The 8,687-nt window shown below is 35.4% G+C and overlaps 1 long non-coding RNA gene across 1 annotated transcript; it reads left to right on the top strand.

The window, feature by feature from the left end:
- Window positions 1-2,749: 2,749 nt before the first annotated feature.
- Window positions 2,750-7,158, top strand: LOC130590127 (uncharacterized). The gene is made up of 2 exons (XR_008967789.1): window positions 2,750-3,044; window positions 6,893-7,158. It is a non-coding gene; the product is annotated as an uncharacterized LOC130590127 (long non-coding RNA).
- The last annotated feature ends 1,529 nt before the right edge of the window (window positions 7,159-8,687 follow it).

Genomic DNA, 8,687 nt, shown 5'->3' with positions numbered 1-8,687 from the left:
CCCACAAAGACGCGCTGTGGGTTGCCCACCTAGGCCCAAGCGTGTAATTATCCAAGTTCTGGTTTGTGACAAAAAAAGAAAATTCGAGGAGTTCGAGCCGTTAATTGAAAGCTTTATTAGTGAGGTGACTTTGGACTTGGAAATGAGAATATAGAAACATGTTAGTGTTGAGAGTCACTACAAGAATAAACGATAATAACGACTGCTTTAAGCCGTCGCTAAGGTGTAAAAAGCCGTAGGTAAAAGTACCAACGACGGCCAACCGTCGGTATTAACCGGACGTTGCAGATATAGTCGGTGTTTAAGAAAATAACGACGGTTAGGCCGTCGGTGATACATCAACGACCGTTCGGGACCGTTTTACCGACTGCCTCAAATAGCCGACGTTTCCTTTCCAACACCGACGGTTTCAAGCCGACGTGGAGACAACGACGGTTTTGAGCCATCGTTAAATGGTGATTCAGCGACGGCTACAAGCAGTCGCTCATTGTTGAAGCCGACGTTGCTTGATGTGTAGCCATCAACAATAGTTTCTTTGTACGATCGTTTAGCCGTCGTTGTGTGAAGTTTAGCGGTCGTTCTTATTTTTTATTACGTTAAATAGTATTATAATATTATATATTATAATTAAACCTGTACCTAATACACGACAGCACCGAAATAATACATTGAACCTCAGCTCGCATCGCATCACATTGACAATTTTTCAATTACAAAAATATGCAATTTTGATATATATTATAATTTGCGTAAATACTTATATAATTATATGAAATAGATTAAACTTGTGTACACAAAAGAGATCCCGATGTCGGGAAATACAGTAGAAGTCGGGTTCTACAAAAATATATATCGGCAAATCTAGAAACTAATAAGCTAGATGCCGATAAAATATAGACACTAAATGTCTATAGTTAAACAAACTACCTAGATTAAATGTATGTACGCAAAATAGATCCCGGTGTCGAGAAATAAAGTAGTAGTCGAGTTCCTTGCCTCCACCTCTTCCATCTGTGTAGTGACCTTTTCCACATGTGCCTCAAGCTGAGAAAAAATGGACAGCTCATAATTAAAGTACAGATGAAATCTCTCACATTCTTTTTGCAGAATTAAACAACATAAATATAACCCACAAACTACAAGCAATAAATGAAGAAAACAAGTAACATTGGAATAAATTCCCAGAACAAAAATGGGAGTTTTAATCTTAGTCCAGAACAAAAACAAAAGCTAAATTTATAACCCACAAACTACTTGTATTTGTAGTGCTGCAAATATATTTGGTTGGTGAAAGTGAAATGCACAAGTCCAGTTACCAGCCGTGAAGTTCACCCCCACTACTCCCACCCCTGCTCTCCCCCCTTCACCGACCCCCTGCACCCCCGCCTCTCCCTGCCCACCCCCTGCACCCCCACCACTGCACTCCCACCTGCACTGACCCCCTGCAACCCAACCTCACCACCTGCACTAACTCAAAGCAAAGATCAACAAGTAGTTTTAATTGATCAACAAAATTGAAACTACTTGTTGATCTTTGCTTTGAGTTACTCTAAGTTGGTATGCTGCGTCTTCTCAAATTTGAAAAATGTTTATAAGTCTTAAACTAATTATTACCCAAGCAAAGTCTAAGCTTGTTTTTCTTGTTTTTTTTTTTTTTTCAAAACATTTGAGTTGATGGATATTGCTAGAAATTGACTATTATTTGTACTTAGCTTGGCATGGTATTGGAGCCCCCACTTTATTAGAAGTGAGTGTGGACAAACCCAAAGGCAGAAATAGCCAACAGTTACTACATAAACTCCAAAACCAACAGAAATCTGAAAGAAGATAAGAGAGATATAAAATTAGAGAAAAGGGGAAATCTTAACATAGATATGATATAAAGATTAAAATCAGCTTACTTTCTCTAACTCAATTGAAAAGGAATTTCTACCCTTTTCCATTTTCTTACTTTCTGTAACAATATACCAAGGACACATTAACATTTTCAATACAAGCAAAAACATCTGTTGATGCACTTCATCAGTCAATGTGAAAGACTTGATATTAATGAACAAGAGTGAATAACCTTGACAAAGTGTAAGACTAGCTGACTAACCCCCAACAAACCAAGCCACAGCCAGAGTCAAAAGCACATTAACTTAAGCATAAAGACGTGAAGACTAAAAGTCTTAATACACTAAACTCTCCAATTATGATGAAATATCATCCAAATACACTATGATCCTCGAAAATCATAAGTAAGCACAGCAGAGTATAAACTATCTATGTTGGATACATCTAATGACTTGAGGGGAGTCCAAGTAAAATAGCTTCTCAGTATGGTCACTATTAACCATATCACCATATCACTACAAGAAATGCAATCAAAGAGGGCAATTTATTTGAATCAAATAGGGCAACCAGTTGATTGCCTTATTTAATAGTATCAACGAAGACAAAAATATTTCCCCCTTTTTGATATTAACTAGGAAGACAATTACATTGATTTGCCCTCTTTGATATCTCTTAAGAAAACAATTTTAAATTTTCCCCTGTTTGATACCAACTAAGAAGACGGTTTTCCAATTTTGCCCTCTTTGATGTTAACCTAAAACAACAATTTAAAGTTTTGCCCTCTTTAATATTAACCTAAAACAACAATTATAAGTTTTGCCCTCTTTGATAACCTGAAACAACAATTATATAACTTTGCCTTCTTATAGTCAATTATAGTCAAGGAAAAAAAAACACAAAAAGTATTAAAAGAACGAAGTTCAGTATGAATAGAGCGTTCTACAAAATTTGTTAAAAACGTTCTATTCGTAAACTTCCCGCAAACAACAAAGTATGAATATCTACAAAATTTGTCCGAATTAATCTTCAATCTCCAGTGATTTTGGCCGAAATCTTCAATCGTAATCTTCAATCGAACATTGAAAGGGAACCGTTCATCTTCACTACAAGTTTTAGGGTTTTTCGCAGATTTTTCTTCGCAATTTTGGACGTTTGGACGTTTCTCGCAGATTTTTCTTCGCAATTTCCCAATTCGATCTCATCTTCAGGTAAATCATTCAATTTCGCTTTTTAAATTATGCGTATGGATGATTGTTTCAGCAATATTAGTTTTCGTAAGTGATTTATTAACTTTCCCCACAAAACCAGACGAATTTAGGTCCAGTGATTGGATAATGATTTTTATGAATCGATTATATTTTGTGAGTTAGTTTAATTTCATTTTGTTCATCAGATTTTGTCCTTTGATTTTGTGAGTTATTTTTATGATTGTAATGCACTTGAGATTAACTACTGAAAATTCTGAGCTGATTGTGGTACTGAAATGATCGTTTGCTTTTTAGTTTTTCTATACTATTGTTGTTCAGCTTGACTATGTATTAATTTCATCTTATGCATTGATTTGTTACTTGTAAGGTGCATTTAGCTATATGGTTGATTCTAAGTCTAACCCCTCTGTATAAATAAAATAAATTGGTGGAGACAGGATGAGAAGGGACGATTTCGAAAGGCATTTTCATGACATTATAGTGAATCTTCAATTGTGGAGTGTTGAGAACTAGTGTGCAGACTTTCTTTCGTGCAAGTTATCTCTTTTGTAACAAAACTTGGTTATTTTCTATTGATTTCTGTTATTAACTCAATATATCTTATTGAAATCAGTGAATAATTATCGACATTAAGAAAATATACAACTCCTATGCATCTTTTACTTGTTGCATTTACCCTTTGCCTCTACTTTAAATCTACCTACTATCTTTGGAAGCTAAGCAGGAATGCGTGTAAGCATCCGACTGTGATTTGCAATACTAAATGATGTTTATCAAATTAACTGGTGCATGAATTAGCAGTAACATCATAACTACAATCAAGTTTCTGTATCATAACTTGCTAGTACAGGACAATATGAGTAGCATCAGGCTCAAATAGTAAAGCACTACAATCAGTGAAAGGCTCTGTCATGTGTTTTCAATAACATTTATATAGTAGCATTATGTTTTACTTATTCTGTGATATGTAAGTCAAAATATTTAACCTATACTAAATATCTTGTTAACCTAGAAACTTTGATAATTTCTATAACAAATACGAAGCAAAGTTATGGGTCAGTGAACTAGACTTAGGTCCAATCCAACATTTGAGGTGATTTTATGTTAGTTAAACATTAGGTTTTGTTTGCTAATGGCTTGTAATTCTTTGTTTGGTGCTGCAAGATTCCACTATCTTCCATATAGGCCTGATATGATGTCATCCGATCAAGAGTCTTTTTTTGCCAATGGCACTAGTAGAATAAATGCTATTTGCTGCGGTGATATTGCTGCGGTTCTACCTATACGCAGCAATATAACACGCAAAAAGAAAAGAAAAAATAGAAATTAACAATATTGTTGCGGTTCCCGCCCAAAACCGCAGCAATATTGTCTAACGGACACTTTTTAAAAATAATGTGGGGCCCTAAACAACAAATATTGTTGCGGTTTCCACATAGGACCGCAGCAATATATTAAAAAAATATTTTTTTAATATATTGCTCGGTCCTACGTGGCAACCGCAGCAATATATGCTGAACTAACAAAAAAAAAAAGGAGCGCCTGTTGAAAATATAAAAGACAACTTAGGGTTTTTCTTTCATTCTGTCAAGAGAGGCGCCTCTCCTCTCTCTCCTCTCTCTCCTCTCTCTCCTCTCTCTCCTCTCTCTCTCTCAGTCGTTCGTTTCCTCTCAGCCTTCGTTTTTTCTCACCCTCCCTCCTCCCTCACCGTCGCCACAAAGCCTCCTTCGTCGCTCACTCTCCTCGTCGCCGCATCTGCTCGCAAGTCGCTCGACTCTCCTTCGTCGCTCATTCTCCTCGTTGCCACAAAGCCTATCAGCCTTCGTCGCTCACTCCCTCGTCGCCGCATCTGTTCGCAAGTCGGCGTTTTCACTCGAAATCTACAGTGATCTGAATTTCAATTTTATTTTCAGTCGGCGAGTTCACTCGAAATCTACAGTGATGTTCTTTATTTTATTTTCAGATCTGAATTTCAATTTTAGATGTAAATGATGGCGTTTCGTATTCTACATTCTTTATTTTATTTTCAGATCTAAGTTTCAATTTTAGATGTAAATGATGATTTTGGATTGAATTTTTCGATTTGCGTGGTGGTTGCTGGTGGTGGTTGTTGGGAGAATGCCGTCAGTTTGTTGTTGGTTCGAAATCAGAAATGATGTTCTTTTTATTATCAGCTTTGTTTTGATTTTTTTATATATTATTGTCAATAGGGTCTCTGTATCTGTATTATTTTTTTCGATTTTTTGAATTTTTTTTTATCAGCTTTGTTTTGATTTTTTTATATATTATTGTAATTAGGATTTGTAAATATTATTTTTATTGAATATATAGCAGTTTCGTTTAGTTGCATTTTGTGTTGTTATTGTATTTTAATGCAGCAATAGTCTCCTTGAATGAGAGATTGATAGTGGATGGGTTTGTTGTTGGTTTTATTCTTTTAAATTTAATTGTAAAATGCAAAAAAAATAAAAAATAAAAAAATTCTATACCAGGTCATATTGCTGCGGTTTTGACCAGAAACCGCAACAATATACTGGATTTTTTATGATAAAAAATGATAATATTGCTGCGGTTTTATGCTAAAAACCGCAGCAATATAATTAATACCTATTGCTGCCCTCTTAATTGCTGCGCGCCCAAAACCGCAGCAATAAGGCACTTTTTAATCGCAGCAAGTAGCATTTATTCTACTTGTGTGGGAATATTCTAGGATGAATAATGAATTTGGGATTATGATGCAATCACGTTGGAGAAATATAATAGTGGCATTTCATTCTGTAGTGCAATATGATTAAAGATGGTCTTAGAATTTAAATTTACTATCTGTGTGATAAGGTCATGTACAAGAAAGAGCTAACACATATATATGCACCTTAAAAGATGAGATCCACAGGTCACAAGATCACAAGTACTGATTAAACTCAATAGTTATCTAAGGCCATGATTTAGTGATTATAGGCTTATTGGTCAGCTTAACTTAAGCAACTGACTGAACAGGTTGCCTGGTAAAATGCTTGCTAACTGAATTTCTAACCGATATGTGTGATCCGCCAAAGCACAAAATCCAGTGAAACATAGTTTTAAGCCTCTTAGCTGCATTGTGTAAAAGGCATGTTTTCTTGATGTCTAGAGTTTTATTGTCTTCAACATTAGGATTTTGGGATATCATTTATTTGTATTTGTAACTCTATGAGGATTTTGGGGTGAGTGTGAGTTTATTGGTGGAATTCATGAAGAAAAATTGCCTCACATGTTTGGAGGAAGTAATGTTTCTGACAGTGTACAATTAGGGGTTCTAGTCAAAACGAATGTACTAGAGTTTTTAGCGTCGTATGATAATCAACTGGAGATGATGAGAGTGGTGGTTGGGGTTAATTGGAAGCAGATGTCCCTGTCCGTGTTTGATTGGGTGATGAAATGAGAAGTTAGGTTGTTTGATGCTGGCAGATTGGCTGCTTGATGCATCTGAGTTGCTTCACAGAACCTGATTTTATTTGTTGCTTATAGTATAGAAGTGTCAATTATGGGTTCTAGTCAGAACATGTTGTAGTGTTTGGATATGCTAAAGGAGAAAAGTGCCGAATGCTTGAAAGTTGAAGTACATATTGAAGATTCTCTCTCTTTTTTTTCGGTTGCTTGTGTTATGATTTTCCTTTAAGAGTTTCATCTTTGTCTTAAAGGTATTAATCATATTTCTGAATCTTAGTGCCATTAAGAGTACCTATCATGTGATGCTTTATGTTTTCTATGGAAAGATTGCCTTTTTCTGAAATTCACAATCTCATTCTTTGAGTTTATATGCTGTGGAGAATTCCTTGGTAATGTATCCTACTTTTTCTTTGTTATAGGTGCCATGTGCCATGGAGGTACTATTGTGATGGAATCTCCTTCGACATATCTCTTTGTTCTGCAGTTTATCAGCACATGACAACTTTGGCTCGAAGCCAGTGTGGAATTGTTATCAAGTGATTGTATAAATGTTAGTTCACTTGAGCATTTTTGATGAGTTCACTTTTCATCTTTTTATTTCCTTTTCTTGACATGTGTTGAGGTAGCTATATATTTGACCCTAAACTTCCTACACTATAATTTAGATGAATAAATTATTTTAGTATATGTTGTTGCACTATCTCAAGTAAACATTATGTGGATACGATTTTGTTAAAACTTTAGTAAATCAGTATCATAATTTTTTTTCCCTTGGTATTACCATGGTGTTATGTAGAATGTACAAGGTTTATCTCTCAACTTATATTAGATTGATCTTCGATGCATAACGATTTTTAGATAATGACTAGCAGGGCTTGACAAAGTAAAAAGAGGGCAATATTTTATTTTTGTCCCGCTTGATAAAGTACAAAGAAGGCAATATCTTATTTTTGCCCCGCTTGATAAAGTACAAAGAGGGCAATATCTTATGTTTGCCCCATTTGTTGCAGACCAAATAAGACAATTGTGTTTGTCTTCTTGGTTTTTGAGCAAAGAGGGCAAAAGTATTGCCCTTTTTGATGATCATAGAGGGCAACTTTATTTGCCTTGGTTGATGAAGCAAAGAGGGCAAAATTTTTTGCCCTTTTTTTATTGGATCAAAGAGGGCAAAAATATGAGTTTTGTCCTTGAAACCTAATACAACGGGGCTACAAGGGCAACGGAAGGGCAATTTTAAAATTGCCCTTGTAGCCTATGAAAGCAAATTTTGTATCAAAGAGGGCAATTTTAATTGCCCTCCTTGAAGCTATTTGTTGTAGTGTATCAGGTTCTCTTACCAAACCAAACAAAGGAAATCATGTATATCATTTACTTTTCGAAAAATTTCACATTATATAAGTGTAAAAACTTAATTAGCAATTGTTTCATACTATTTCCTTATAATTTCTTTTTCAAGGATATATCAACTTGATTGTGAACATAGCATCAGACTTGCTGCTGTGAGATATCAAATTATGAAATATTCAGCAAGCAGTAAGTCAATAGCCAACAATCCAAAAACTCATGTTACCACAAGAGTAATTTAATCCCAACCTGGCATATTTGGATACTAAGTGGTCTCCCTCAAATTTAAAACCAATACCATAGCTAACAAACAATTAATACAAGAACATGGTCAGGAAAAATAAACTTCAATAGAGAACATATATAGGGTATTCTGCAAAGCTGCAGACCGTTTCCCACAGAGACGTAAATCATTGGGTTAAAATCCTTCAAAGAGTCACAGCAAACCTCTGCAATTGAACGTCCAGCATAGAGCTTCTCATCAGGAGGAATCAAGAAGTTAGCACTCAGTGCTTCCTCTGTCACTGGACTATCATCCACCAATTTAACACTTCCAACACCAGCTAACACAATGTTCTTGCAAACCTGCAATATACTCAAAAAGGCGGCAGGGTATAAACTTTTTGTAATATATTGCATCAAGCAAATTATTGCAAAAAGGAAAAGAGATCAGGGAAATAAACCTCAGAAACTGTTCCCTTCATCCCACCAATCAGCACATGGGCTTTGCTCAATCTATAGCATCAAAACCAAACAAGTATTAAAGATATGACGTATAAGCATTCACGCCTAAACTGCAGATAATCATTCTGCATCACAAATAAGAAATACACCTTGGACAAAAATAAAATCATTCTCACACACACACTA

The sequence above is a fragment of the Beta vulgaris genome, chromosome 9, assembly GCF_026745355.1.
Source record: "Beta vulgaris subsp. vulgaris cultivar EL10 chromosome 9, EL10.2, whole genome shotgun sequence".
NCBI lineage: Eukaryota > Viridiplantae > Streptophyta > Magnoliopsida > Caryophyllales > Amaranthaceae > Beta > Beta vulgaris.
This window is presented reverse-complemented; position numbering and strand designations above follow the sequence as displayed.